Source organism: Eubalaena glacialis, chromosome 17, assembly GCF_028564815.1.
Source record: "Eubalaena glacialis isolate mEubGla1 chromosome 17, mEubGla1.1.hap2.+ XY, whole genome shotgun sequence".
Classification (NCBI taxonomy): domain Eukaryota; kingdom Metazoa; phylum Chordata; class Mammalia; order Artiodactyla; family Balaenidae; genus Eubalaena; species Eubalaena glacialis.
Window position 1 is genome coordinate 64,635,548 of NC_083732.1, and position 13,727 is coordinate 64,649,274.

General features: G+C 33.8%; 1 pseudogene; it reads right to left on the reverse strand.

The window, feature by feature from the left end:
* Positions 1–5,455: 5,455 nt before the first annotated feature.
* Positions 5,456–5,554, reverse strand: LOC133077492 (U6 spliceosomal RNA; annotated as a pseudogene).
* Between the last annotated feature and the right edge of the window lie 8,173 nt (positions 5,555–13,727).

A 13,727-nucleotide genomic window follows, 5' to 3' on the forward strand; every position in this document is an offset into this window, starting at 1 on the left:
GACACATAGTAATCAAACTGGCAAAAATTAAAGACAAAGAATAATTATTGAAAGGAACAAGGGAAAAATGACAAATAACATACAAGGGAACTCCCATAAGGTTAACAGCTGATTTCTCAACAGAAACTCTACAAGCCAGAAGGGAGTGCCATGATATATTTAAAGGGATGAAAGGGAAGAACCTATGACCAAGATTACTCTACCCAGCAAGGATCTCATTCAGATTTGATGGAGAAATCAAAAGCTTTACAGACAAGCAAAAGCTAAGAGAATTCAGCACCACCAAACCAGCTCTACAACAAACGCTAAAGGAACTTCTCTAAGTGTGAAACACAAGAGAAGAAAAGGACCTACAAAAACAAACCCATAACAGTGAAGAAAATGGTAATAATAACATACATATCGATAATTACCTTAAGCGTGAATGGATTAAATGCCCCAACCAAAAGACACAGGCTTGCTGAATGGATACAAAAACAAGACCCATATATATGCTGTCTACAAGAGACCCACTTCAGACCTACAGACACATACAGACTGAAAGTTAGGGGATGGAAAAAGATATTCCGTGCAAATGGAAATCAAAAGAAAGCTGGAGTAACAATACTCATATCAGATAAAATAGACTTTAAAACAAAGAATGTTACAAGAGACAAGGAAGGACACTACATAATGATCAAGAGATCAATCCAAGAAAAAGATATAACAATTATAAATATATATGCAACCAACATAGGAGCAGCTCAATACATAAGGCAACTGCTAACAGCTATAAAAGAGGAAATCGACAATAACACAATAATAGTGGGGGACTTCAACACCCTATTTACACCAAGGGACAGATCATCCAAACAGAAAATTAATAACAAAACACAAGCTTTAGATGACACAATAGACCGGATAGATTTAATTGATATTTACAGGACATTCCATCCCAAAACAGCAGATTACACTTTCTTCTCAAGTGCACACGGAAAATTCTACATTATAGATCACATTTTGGGTCACAAATCAAGCCTCAGTAAATTTAAGAAAATTGAAATCATATCAAGCATCTTTTCTGACCACAATGCTATGAGATTGGAAATCAAATACAGGGAAAAAAACGTAAAAAACACAAACACATGGAGGCTAAACAATACGTTACTAAATAACCAAGAGATCATGGAAGAAATCAAAAAGGAAACCAAAAAATACCTAGAGACAAATTACAAGGAAAACACGATGATCCAAAACCTATGGGTTGCAGCAAAAGCAGTTCTAAGAGGGAAGTTTATAGCACTACAAGCCTACCTCAAGAAACAAGAAAAATCTCAAATAATCTAACCTTACACCTAAAGGAACTAGAGAAAGAAGAACAAACAAAACCCAAAGTTAGTAGAAGGAAAGAACTCATAAAGATCAGAGCAGAAATAAATGAAATAGAAACAAAGAAAACAATAGCAAAGATCAATAAAACTAAAAGCTGGTTCTTTGAGAAGATAAACAAAATTCATACACCATTAGCCAGACTCATCAAGAAAAAGAGGGAGAGGACTCAGATCAATAAAATTAGAAACGAAAAAGGAGAAGTTAAAAAAGACACCGCAGAAATACAAAGCATCCTAAGAGACTACTCCAAGCAACTCTATGCCAATAAAATGAACAAACTGGAAGAAATGGACAAATTCTTAGAAAGATATAACCTTCGAACACTGAACCAAGAAGAAATAGAAAATATGAACAGACCAATCACAAGTAATGAAATTGAAACTGTGATTAAAAATCTTCCAACAAACAAAAGTCCAGGACCAGATGGCTTCACAGGTGAATTCTATCAAACATTTAGAGACGAGCTAACACCCATCCTTCTCAAATTCTTCCAAAAATTGCAGAGGAAGGAACACTCCCAAACTCATTCTACGAGGCCACCATCACCCTGATACCAAAACCAGACAAAGATACTACAAAAAAAGAAAATTACAGACCAATATCACTGATGAATATAGATGAAAAAATCCTCAACAAAATAATAGCAGACAGAATTCACCAACACATTAAAAGGATCATACACCATGATTAAGTGGGATTTATTGCAAGGATGCAAGGATTCTTCAATATATGCAAATCAATCAATGTGATACACCATATTAACAAATTGAAGAATAAAAACCATATGATCATCTCAATAGATGCAGAAAAAGCTTTTGACAAAATTCAACACCCATTTATGATAAAAACTCTCCAGAAAGTGGGCACAGAGGGAACCTACCTCAACATAGTAAAGGCCATATACCACAAACCCACAGCAAACATCATTCTCAATGGTGAAAAACTGAAAGCATTTCCTCTAAGATCAGGAACAAGACAAGGATGTCCACTCTCACCAATATTATTCAATGTAGTATTGGAAGTCCTAGCCACAGCAATCAGAGAAGAAGAAGGAAAAAAAGGAATCCAAATTGGAAAAGAAGAAGTAAAACTGTCTCTGTTTGCAGATGACATGATAGTATACATAGAGAATCCTTAAGATATCACCAGGAAACTACTAGAGCTATTCAGTGAATTTGGTAAAGTTGCAGGATACCAAATTAATGCACAGAAATCTCTTGCATTCCTATACACTAATGAAAATTCTGAAAGAGAAATTAATGAAACATTCCCATTTACTACTGCAACAAAAAGAATAAAATACCTAGGGACAAACCTACCTAGGGAGACAAAAGACCTGTATGCAGAAAACTATAAGACACTGATGAAAGAAATTAAAGATGATACCAACAGATGGAGAGATATACCATGTTCCTGGATTGGAAGAATCAATATTGTGAAAATGACTATACTACCCAAATCAATCTACAGATTCAATGCAACCCCTTTGAAATTACCAATGACCTTTTTTTACAGAACTAGAACAAAAAAATCTTAAAATTTGTATGGAGAAACAAAAGACCCCGAACAGCCAAAGCAGCCTTGAGGGAAAAAAACGGAGCTGGAGGAATCAGACTCCCTGACTTCAGACTATACTACAAAGCTACAGTAATCAAGACAATATGGTCCTGGCACAAAAACAGAAATATAGATCAATGGAACAGGATAGAAAGCCCAGAGATAAACCCATGCACCTATGGTCAACTAATCTATGACAAAGGAGGCAAGGATATACAGTGGAGAAAAGACAGTCTCTTCAATAAGTGGTGCTGGGAAAACTGGACAACTACATGTAAAAGAATGAAATTAGAACACTCCCTAACACCATACACAAAAATAAACTCAAATTGGATTATAGACCTAATGTAAGACTGGACACTATAAAACTCTTAGAGGAAAACATAGGAAGAACACCCTTTGACATAAATCACAGCAAGATCTTTTTTGATCCACCTCCTAGAGTAATGGAAATAAAAAAAATAAACAAATGGGACCTAATGAAACTTAAAAGCTTTTGCAAAGCAAAGGAAAATACAAACAAGATGAAAAGACAACCCTCAGAATAGGAGAAAGTATTTGCAAACGCATCAATGGACAAAGGATTAATCTCCAAAATATGTAAACAGCTCATGCAGCTTAATATTAAAAAAACAAACAACGCAATCCAAAAATGGGCAGAGGACCTTAATAGACATTTCTCCGAACAAGACATACAGATGGCCAAGAAGCACATGAAAAGCTGCTCAACATCACTAATTATTAGAGAAATGCAGATCAAAACTACGATGAGGTATCCCCTCACACCAGTCCGAATGGACATCATCAGAAAATCTACAAACAACAAATGCTGGAGAGGGTGTGGAGAAAAGGAAACCCTCTTGCACTGTTGTTGGGAATGTAAATTGATACAGCCACTATGGAGAACAGTATGAGGTTCCTTAAAAAACTAAAAATAGAACTACCATATGACCTAGCAATCCCATTACTGGGCATATACCCTGAGAAAACCATAATTCAAAAAGAGTCATATACAGTGTTCATTGCAGCTCTGGTTACAATAGCCAGTCATGGAAGCAACCTAAATGCCCATCGACAGACGAATGGATAAAGAAGAAGTGGTACATATATACAATGGAATATTACTCAGCCATAAAAAGAAACGAAATTGGGTCATTTGTAGAGATGTGGATGTATCTAGAGACTGTCATACAGAGTGAAGGAAGTCAGAAAGAGAAAAACAAATATTGTATATTAACGCATATATGTGGAACCTAGAAAAATGGTATCGATGAACCAGTTTGCAAGGCAGAAATAGAGACACAGATGGAGAGGACAAACGTATGGACACCAAGGGGGGAAAGTGGTAGAGGGTGGTGGTGGTGTGATGAATTGGGAGATTGGGATTGACATATATACACTAATATGTATAAAATGGATAACTAATAAGAACCTGCTGTATAAAAAAATAAAATAAAATTCAAAAATTCAAAACAAAAGTAGCATTGGTATGTTTAAAAATCTTTCATTAGAAACAATATAAAAAATCAACTTTAAAAGCACATTCTGGAGTTATTATTAGAAAACATAATACATTTTTTAGAGAGATTAATGATTTCCATCATTTACATATATTGGGAGCCAGATACCTTATTTTTCTTATGATTTGTGTGAGAAATCTCAACCTTACAGATCTTACAAGTTCAAAGCATCTTATGTTACTATTTGAAGTCTCCCCTGAGCAAATAATGGCAACCTAACAGAAAGATGAACCTGCACATCAGTGCAATGTATTTTAACATACCACGTTTTTAAACCTACCGATATTCTCCCTGGAAATTACCTGAGAGTATACATGGAATTATGTTCCATGGAAACATTAGGAAAGCTAAAAGTTTCTATCAGTGGAATATGATTCTCTGAACATCAATAACTAGACATAAGTTTGAAATCCTGCACATAGACACTGACTTTGGGATATAGACTTTCTTCTTAGAAGATGCACCTTGTCGTGTTTCAAACTATTAGATATGCTAAGATTGGACTACATTACTTTGCCTAACTGCTTCCTATTATATCAAAAAGCATTCTTTTTTTCAGGTGTATTTTTAATTGAAGTTATAGTTCTCTCTAAGAACTGAGTGGAAAATGTTGTTTAGAACCATATTCAGCTATCATGGTATTTTCTAGGTAAAATGAATCATTTAAATAAGTTTCTCCCACTGGTCATTGTTCAGTTTCAGTTTTACATTTCAAAATAAAGAAAAACATTTCAAAATAAAGAAAAATAAAGAAAACATTTCAAAATAAAGAGAAAAAACAATGAAATGTAAAAACAATACCTTGTCTTTTTAAAAAATTTGACATATTTAACATGTTACATTTTGTAAATTGAAAGTATATAACATACTACTTTGATACATTTGTATATTGTAACATGGTTGCCATTGAAGCAACATTTATCATATTACTTGACTAGAGTATAATGTTACTCTATATATTTATTATTCTGTGCATTAGATCTCTATAGTTTATTTACTACTTGTTACAAACAAAAGAAAGCTTCATGAATTTGCATGTCATCCTTGTTCAGGGACCATGCTAATCTGTATTCTAATTTTAGCATATGTGCTGTGCAAGTGAGCACTTGATATACTGTCTTGAGTTACTGCAAATAAGATAAACATACATTATTACAAACATCTGCTCTATGAGCAGCTAAAATATTAAAAATCAAGGTAGTGAACTGTGATAACTGGTGCAAAAATATAACTTAATAAGTGTTCTTTAATTCAGAAACATATTCGGATAAGAGAAAGCCATAAGAATTTCAGTTGAATGCAAGGAGGAGATTTTATTGAAAGAAAACTAGTAATGATGTAGTTTTTGCACTATATTATTTTTGAAAATACTCACTCTGCCTACTACTTACATGAGTTAAGTAATATTTGCTACTCTTTGATGCTGGACTTGGTCATATAACTTGCTTTGAATAATTGGATGTTGGCAGATGTGACAAAATCTGAGAGTTGCTCTCACATCTCTTTCACAACCATGAGAAAATCATGCCCATGTTGACTACTGAGCCCAGGAGAAAGATATAAACTTTGGGGGCAGAAATCATTATTCCTATCTTTTCCTAGCCTAAATCTATTCTGAATAAATGACAGTGGTTTTAACACAATGACCTTTAAGAATTTTGCTGCCTTTATATGGCAATAGCTAACTGATTGCACTGAATTCAAGACACACTGAAACATTCATCTTTTTTACAATGTCTTGACACATTAGATTTCCTTAGCCTAACATCCTTATACCCTTTTTAAAGCTTATCTTTCATGGTCCTCTTCAAATGACACATTTCTCTGAAAGCATCAATTATTTATCAACTTATATCTGTTTCCCCGAACACAGCTTTTGTGCTGTTTTACAACACTAATAAATCATACCTTGTGTTATATCTGTGTATTTTTCATATATCTACTTCTGGATTCCACCTCTGAAGAGTGGTTTGTATCACATTTATCTCACTATTCTTAGTTTTTAGAATCTGGATATTGGTTATTATTAATATTTCATAAATATTTTTGCAATTAATAAATATATATTAAGCAATGTACTGGGGAGTCCTAATCAAAAATAGAAACCTATTATTGCTCTATTAGAGGGGTAAGATGGGGAAATATGTCAATTACTATAAGAGCAAATATAAGCATAAATTAAACACATTACAGAGCAGTCTTGGGCTCTTTGACTTACAGAGCTGAGGGCTCCTTAGTTGGTTTTGACTTGCCATCAACATCAAGTTCCTTTACTGTGATTAGAAAACCTCTGCTCTAAACCACTGATATTGAGGAGATGTTTTCCTAAATTTCTTTAAAATTAGTAGAAAAGCTTGATGTACAGATGCTTTTACACTGGTGAACAAAGCAATATGTTTGAGCTACATTATTAAAATACCTTTAAGTATTTCTCCTGCTACAACCTAGAAACCACAAGGAGTCTTGGTACATTCTAAGTGTATCTAAATGGAGAATGGCATTTAGAATCCAAGATCTGGGCTCTGGGTGTGCTCTTTACCACGTGGGTGCTATTGCTTCTAGGTCTTCTCAGTGTATAGTGTTAGGGAATATAAGTACATATACTAACCCACATAAATAAACATGTCTATATCTAATTATTTGTGTGTGGATATAAATATATATCCCCACAGTTGACCTTTCAGCACGTGGGTTGGGGGGCTAACCCTCAGTGCAGTCAAAATTCCACATAGAACTTACAGTTGGCCCTCTGCACTCGGCTCCTCCGTATCAGCAATTCCACATCCGTGTATTCAACCAATGATAGATCATGTAGTACCATAATATTTATTGAAAGAAATGTGCATTTAAGTGAACCCATGCATTTCAAACTCATGTTGTTCAAGGGTCAACTGTATACACACAATGCATTTTATGAGTCATATAAATTCACCATATATAAAAAAAATATATACATATGTGTGTGTGTATATATATACATACATACATATATATATATATATATATATATATATATATATATATATATATATAAAACTTTGTATTAGTTAAGTCAAATCCAAATCCAACATCACAGAGTTAAATGTAACCTGCCTCCTTCCCTTATTTGTGAATTATTTCACCAACAGTGAGAAACCTGGTTCTTATTTGCTACGAGATACTTGTTTGATTAACTACAGTGTACTTACAAAGCAATTTAAGAATTGCTACCCATATTTCCATGCTTCTGCTAGAAACATATTTATTCAGTATTCAGTCAAGGTACTGCTTCCTGAAGCTACTTAAAATCGCTTTTTCTGTTGTACTGAACAGGATGTTAATAGTTAGGTTTATTTATTATTGTTGGTATTTTAGTTTTAGTTTTCCCACATCCAGGTTGATTTTAATTGTTCATTTATTTTGGGGCTATGTTAATGGCATGTGAAATATGGCTATGGTTCTAATACAAAAGATAATGAGAAATGTCACTTCCTCCTAATCGCTGCTATTATATTACCAATATCTGCTTTTTTCCTTTCCATTCCTATCCACTTCTGATAGGAAACTAAACCCTTTAGTTTCTGGTTTATCCTTCCATCAATGCCAGAAAATACATTCTCAAAAAAAGGTGCAGTCTTGTTGAAAACACAGGTGCCAAATTGAAGTAGCTATGACCAATTTGAGCAAAAAAAAAATATGATAGAAGTTGATTCTTACCCATAAAGCCAAAATAATAGTGGATCCAAAAATACATAGATACCACTCTTAAAATAGATATTAACCAAAAAAGAAAGACAGTAACTTTAGAGTGAAAAAAATAGGAGGGACAACATCACCAGTAATAACACATAACAGCAATATGAACCTTGTGAAGTGATGCTTTAAGAACTCAACATCAGCCCTGTGATATTCTTGACAAAAATACATAGTAATGAAGAAGTCTCACACTCAACCAAATTGACTGACATTCGATACAATAATTTATCAATATTCTTCGAAAGTGTCGAGGTCATGAAAGACAAGGAAAGCCTGAACTTACAGACTAAAAGACTAAGGAGAAATAATAATTAAATGCAATGTGGGATCCTGGATTTGATATTGGAGCAAAAGGAAAATGTTAGTGCAAAAACTGGTTAAATTTGAATGAAGTCTTTAGTTTAGTTCATAGTATTGTACCAGTGTTCATTTTCTGGTTCTGACAATAACACTGTGGCTATGCCAAATGGAAATATTTGAGAAAGGGGAAGGAGGGATATATGAAAACTCTTTGTAGAATTTTTAAACTATTCTCCAAGTCTAAAGTTAGTTCAAAAAAATCTTTAAAAAGATCTCTAATTTCCCTTAGATTCAAATATTTTATTAATAATTATCAAAACTGTGGGTAGCTTTAAATACCTTTCATGCCAAAATTTAGAGTGGAATCCAGCTCTCTTGATTCCAAGTTCAGTAATCTTTCCAATACTCTTTATTCTTCCAAATGTTCTCGGGATATTTTACTCAAAGTACAGTTGATTTAGTAATGCCTTAAACCTGAAGTCTATTGTTAGGCATTATAAAATATGAAGCTCATTCTTAAAAAAACTCATAGATCCCTATTCTCCCCTGAAAATAATCCATAAACTCCTCCACTTAATTTTGTGGCTACTCAATTAGTTACTCTCTACAAAAGAGTGAGATATCCAAGATTTATTTTTAAGAAGGCAGTAGACTGCTTTTTAATATATATCTTAGAATTGGAGAGCAGTGAAAAATCATTTAGAATATTTTTATATTCCTTTCCTATCCTAAGCTTGTCCTTAAAATTGGTAGTTTCAAATTATCTCTGTGGTTTTATAATACCCTTTCTGCTTCTTTGGGTGACATTAAAAAAATCTTTAATAAGATAATATTTATTTTTAAAAACATTATCAATAGAGAACAAATACTTATTAATGCATATAATAAATATATTTCTCCCTGACTTCAAAATCAGCATTTTCATTCTTTAAGCCATAGTTGAAATCATACTACCAGTTGCTAAATTATCAAATAATACTATCAGGAATTATTGGATATTTTCATTTTGTGTTTTGATTTGGCTGCATTTTCCAGTGCTACATTTTTATGTGATTGGTAGATTGTTATTTAAATGACACCAGTGCCTGTTAAAACATGCAGAAAATTAAGCTCACAGAGTCACATGCTGAATTTTATAGATGGTTCTATAGTGATACTGTTATTAGTATTGATCTATTAAAGTTTATAGCAGCTAATGAAAATAATATTATATAAATGTGGTATATAGAAATTAATCATTGGTTAAAATCATCATTTGGGGATTTATCAGTAAAATAAAGATTTTATTAAGTTAAAATTCTAAATTTGGAATTATTAGGCTAAATTTTCTAAATTTATAGCATTTCCTTGAATCTTGCACTATAGCATCTGTAATGTCATTCTTTAAGTAATTGATTTTGCATGAGCTTCATTCCTATTTTGCTTAGCTAATTGAGATTATAATTGTCATTTTAACGTAAAACTTAAAGTGAAGTTACTTTTAAGAAAGATTCTGGGCGGAAACACACAGAGACAAATCTATTTAAACAGCACATTATTTTGAGGATCCCACAGAACTGAACTCAATAGGAGCTGTTGATGATGCAAACCCTGGGGACATCCTTATTAGTCTGCCCACCAAGCGGACTGTGTGTGTGTTATGAACTCTACGGGTTAGCAATAGCCACTGATTTAAAGCTGGTAGAAGAGTCACTCCAGATACTTAAAATGCAGTCACCTACCCTTTTCTGGCATTTAAAATAAAACTAAGTCAGTGTAAAGTTGGTGAAGTAGACTTGAGACACTCCAGGGTGATACATGAAGTTGTTTTGTGGTTTTGTAATGCCAAGTTTAAGTTGAATGTGAATTTTGAGACTTTCAAGGATTTCCTCTTTTTGGCATGGTGGGAATGAGGGACATAATATATCATCAAATGTTCATTGAGTGTTTATAATTTTTGGTCTCCAGATATAAGAAAGTAAAGAAGGATATTCTGTCTAAACAAAAATGTGCTTCAATAGGATAGTTTCCAAATGACTGATGTATGTGATAATGATGATGGTAGGATGATGAAGACGATGATAATAAACTATTTTAAATTTAAATACAAAAAGAAATAAAATAACAGAAGGGGCATATTTAGGTAGGGTGTGGTTGTCAGAGTTCAGAAAATGACCACTGAAAACTTGTGCCCTCATCCATGTCCTCAAATTTGTCTTCATTCTCTCTTTCTCTGGGTTAGGGAGTGTTTTATTGAAACCACTTCCATTAACTTCAAATGTAGACTAAAGAGAGATGTAAACCAAGTTAAGCTTCCTTTCAATCTTTTCCTATATGTACTATTGATGGCAGAATTTCTAAAGTAGCCACATGGAATTTGGAGTTTAAAGTGTTTTGGGGACCAATCCCAAGTTTGCTGATTATTTATACTCTCTGAGTCATTACACTGTGAATCTTGGAAACTGTAAGTAAACCTAAGTTTTTCAAGTTACTGTATTACTTGGAAACCTATATGTTAAATTTCCCCATCCTCCACCAGGGAAAGTTACTATAATATATTACATCTCATAAGATATAAATCTCATAGGATTTTCTAGTACAATTTACATAAAATCCACATGCTTCTTGATCAAAAACAGTTAACGAAAATCTAACAACAGTGCCATTAGAAGAGGCATAAGGCAGAAGCTCATTCACAGATTCATTTACAAGATGAAAACACTGCTAGAATCACATAAACTTTTCTATATTGTATAGTTGTAGAAATAAGATTAGTTACTGGTGAATTATGACATGTCTCTTTACCATCCCCCAAACAGGATAAGCATATTTTGAAGTATTAAAGTTCAAGTGAACTTTAATACTTTGGTGTTGATTTTACCTCCAAGTCTATGCTAGTCTTCATTCTTAAGCCATAGTATTTTTAAAAGTATGAAAAAAAATAGCATCATCAAAAACTGGTTTTGCTTTAGCTTGGCATTATTAGAAATATATTTCAGTTTGTGTAGATTCTTGTGTTCTTCCTATAGTGACTCTGGTCACTAACAGTATTTAACCTATAAATTTTAAACTATCACATTTTTATGGGCAGTTCTGCTGATGTTTTTTTTTTTAATTTTTATACAATTTTTAAAGTTTACTTTTCATTTGCAGTTATTACAAAATATTGGTTATATTCTGCATGTTGTACAATATATCCTTGTGCCTATCTTACACCCAGTAGTTTGTGCTCCCACTCCCCCATTCCTATATTTCCCCTCCCCCCATCCCCATTGGTAACCACTAGTTTGCTCTCTACATCTGTGAGTCTGCTTCTTTATTGTTGTATTTAGTTTGTTGTATTTTTTTAGATTCCACATATAAGTGGCATACAGTGTTTGTCTTTCTCTGACTTTTTTCACTTAGCATAACGCCCTCCAAGTCCATCCATGTTGCTGCAAATGGCAAAATTTCATTCCTTTTTATGGCTGAGTAGTATTCCATTGTATGTATATATGTGTGTGTGTGTGTGTGTGTATGTATGTATATACATCTTCTTTATCCATTCATCTATTGATGGACACTTAGGTTGCTTCCATATCTTGGCAATTGTAAATAATGCTGCTATGAACATTGGGGTACATGTCTCTTTTCAAATTAGTGTGTTTGTTTTTTTCAGATGTATACCCTGGAGTGGAATTGCTGGGTCATATAGTAGTTCTATTTTTAGTTTTTTGAGAAACCTCCATACTGTTTTCCACAGTGGCTACACCAGTTTACATTCCCACCAACAGTGTACAAGGGTTCCCTTTTCTCCACATCCTCACCAACATGTGTTATTTGTGTTCTTTTTGATGATAGCCATTCTGACAGGTGTGAGGTGATATCTCATTGTGGTTTTGATTTGCGTTTCCCTAATGATTAGTGATGCTGAGCATCTTCTCACGAGCCTGTTGGCCTCTGCGTTTCCTCTTTGGAAAGATGCCTATTCAGTTCTGCTCTTTTTTTTTTTTTTTATAAATTTATTTATTTATTCTTGGCTGTATTGGGTCTTCATTGCTGTGCACGGGCTTTCTCTAGTTGCGGTGAGCGGGGGCTACTCTACGTTGTGGTGTGTGGGCTTCTCACTGCAGTGGCTTCTCTTGTGGAACACAGGTTCTAGGCACGCGGGCTTCAGTAGTTGTGGCTCGCGGGCTCTAGAGCATAGGCTCAGTAGTTGTGGCACATGGGCTTAGTTGTTCCATGGCATGTGGGATCTTCCCAGACCAGGGATCGAACCCGTGTCCCCTGCACTGGCAGGAGGATTCTTAACCACTGCACCACCAGGGAAGTCCTTCTTCTGCCCATTTTTAAATTGGGTTTTTTTGTTTGTTTGTTTTGTTTTATTTCTTTTTATATTAATAGACAGTTCCTCCATTCTTTTCAGACTGTAGTTTTGACATGTTTATTAGAAAACTGATTTTCCCTGATTAGGAACAATGGTAAATATGGCCTAATTATATTTCAGATTACTTTGCAAAAATTGTACTAATTTAAAATAACTTGTAATGGACTAGCACATAGAAAAATGCCTAGCACCACATAGTAGAGTTGGTGCATGGAGTGCAGGTTCTGGAAAGGTTGGTTTGCATATGAAAGTCACAATCACAGGCAAGTCTTTTGATCTAAGAAGTAGCTAACCCTGCAAGAGGCAGTTCCTCCAGTGTCAGCTAGGCCCCAGATGTCAGAGCATGAAAATTACAGAAAATAAAAACATATGCTTAATATATACCCTTTCACAATTCTTTTAAAAATCTACAAATTTTTATTCATTATTTTGATCCATTACAACATTATATATCAATTCAAATACTTGAGTGGTGTTAGGCAAGCTTTTCCTTTCAGAAATCTTGTTGACTTCTTCCTATGAGATTATCCCAGTTTAAGGATTCGGTGAACCTGCCTTTTATTGATTCCATCTGGCTGCCAAGCATAGGCTTTCACATCTGTTTATAGCTTCCTGGGTACTTTCGGGACCCTACATAGTGATAAGTATGGCACTGTGGAAAAGTCATCTAATTACAAGTTAGGAATAGCAAATTGTATATTTTGAATAAGGTAAGGTTTTTACTTCTGGATTGCTTTACATATAGTGGATGTCAGCTTATTTTAATGGTTTTTTCAAATTCAGCTGGGATTTTTTAGTGCTTGGTTAGTTTGCATGTCTTAAATTATGTTGGAGTTTTAGAATCTTTTCAAACAAACATTTAAAAATTTTGCTCTCTGTCAAGTTGTTTGTTTCCTGTT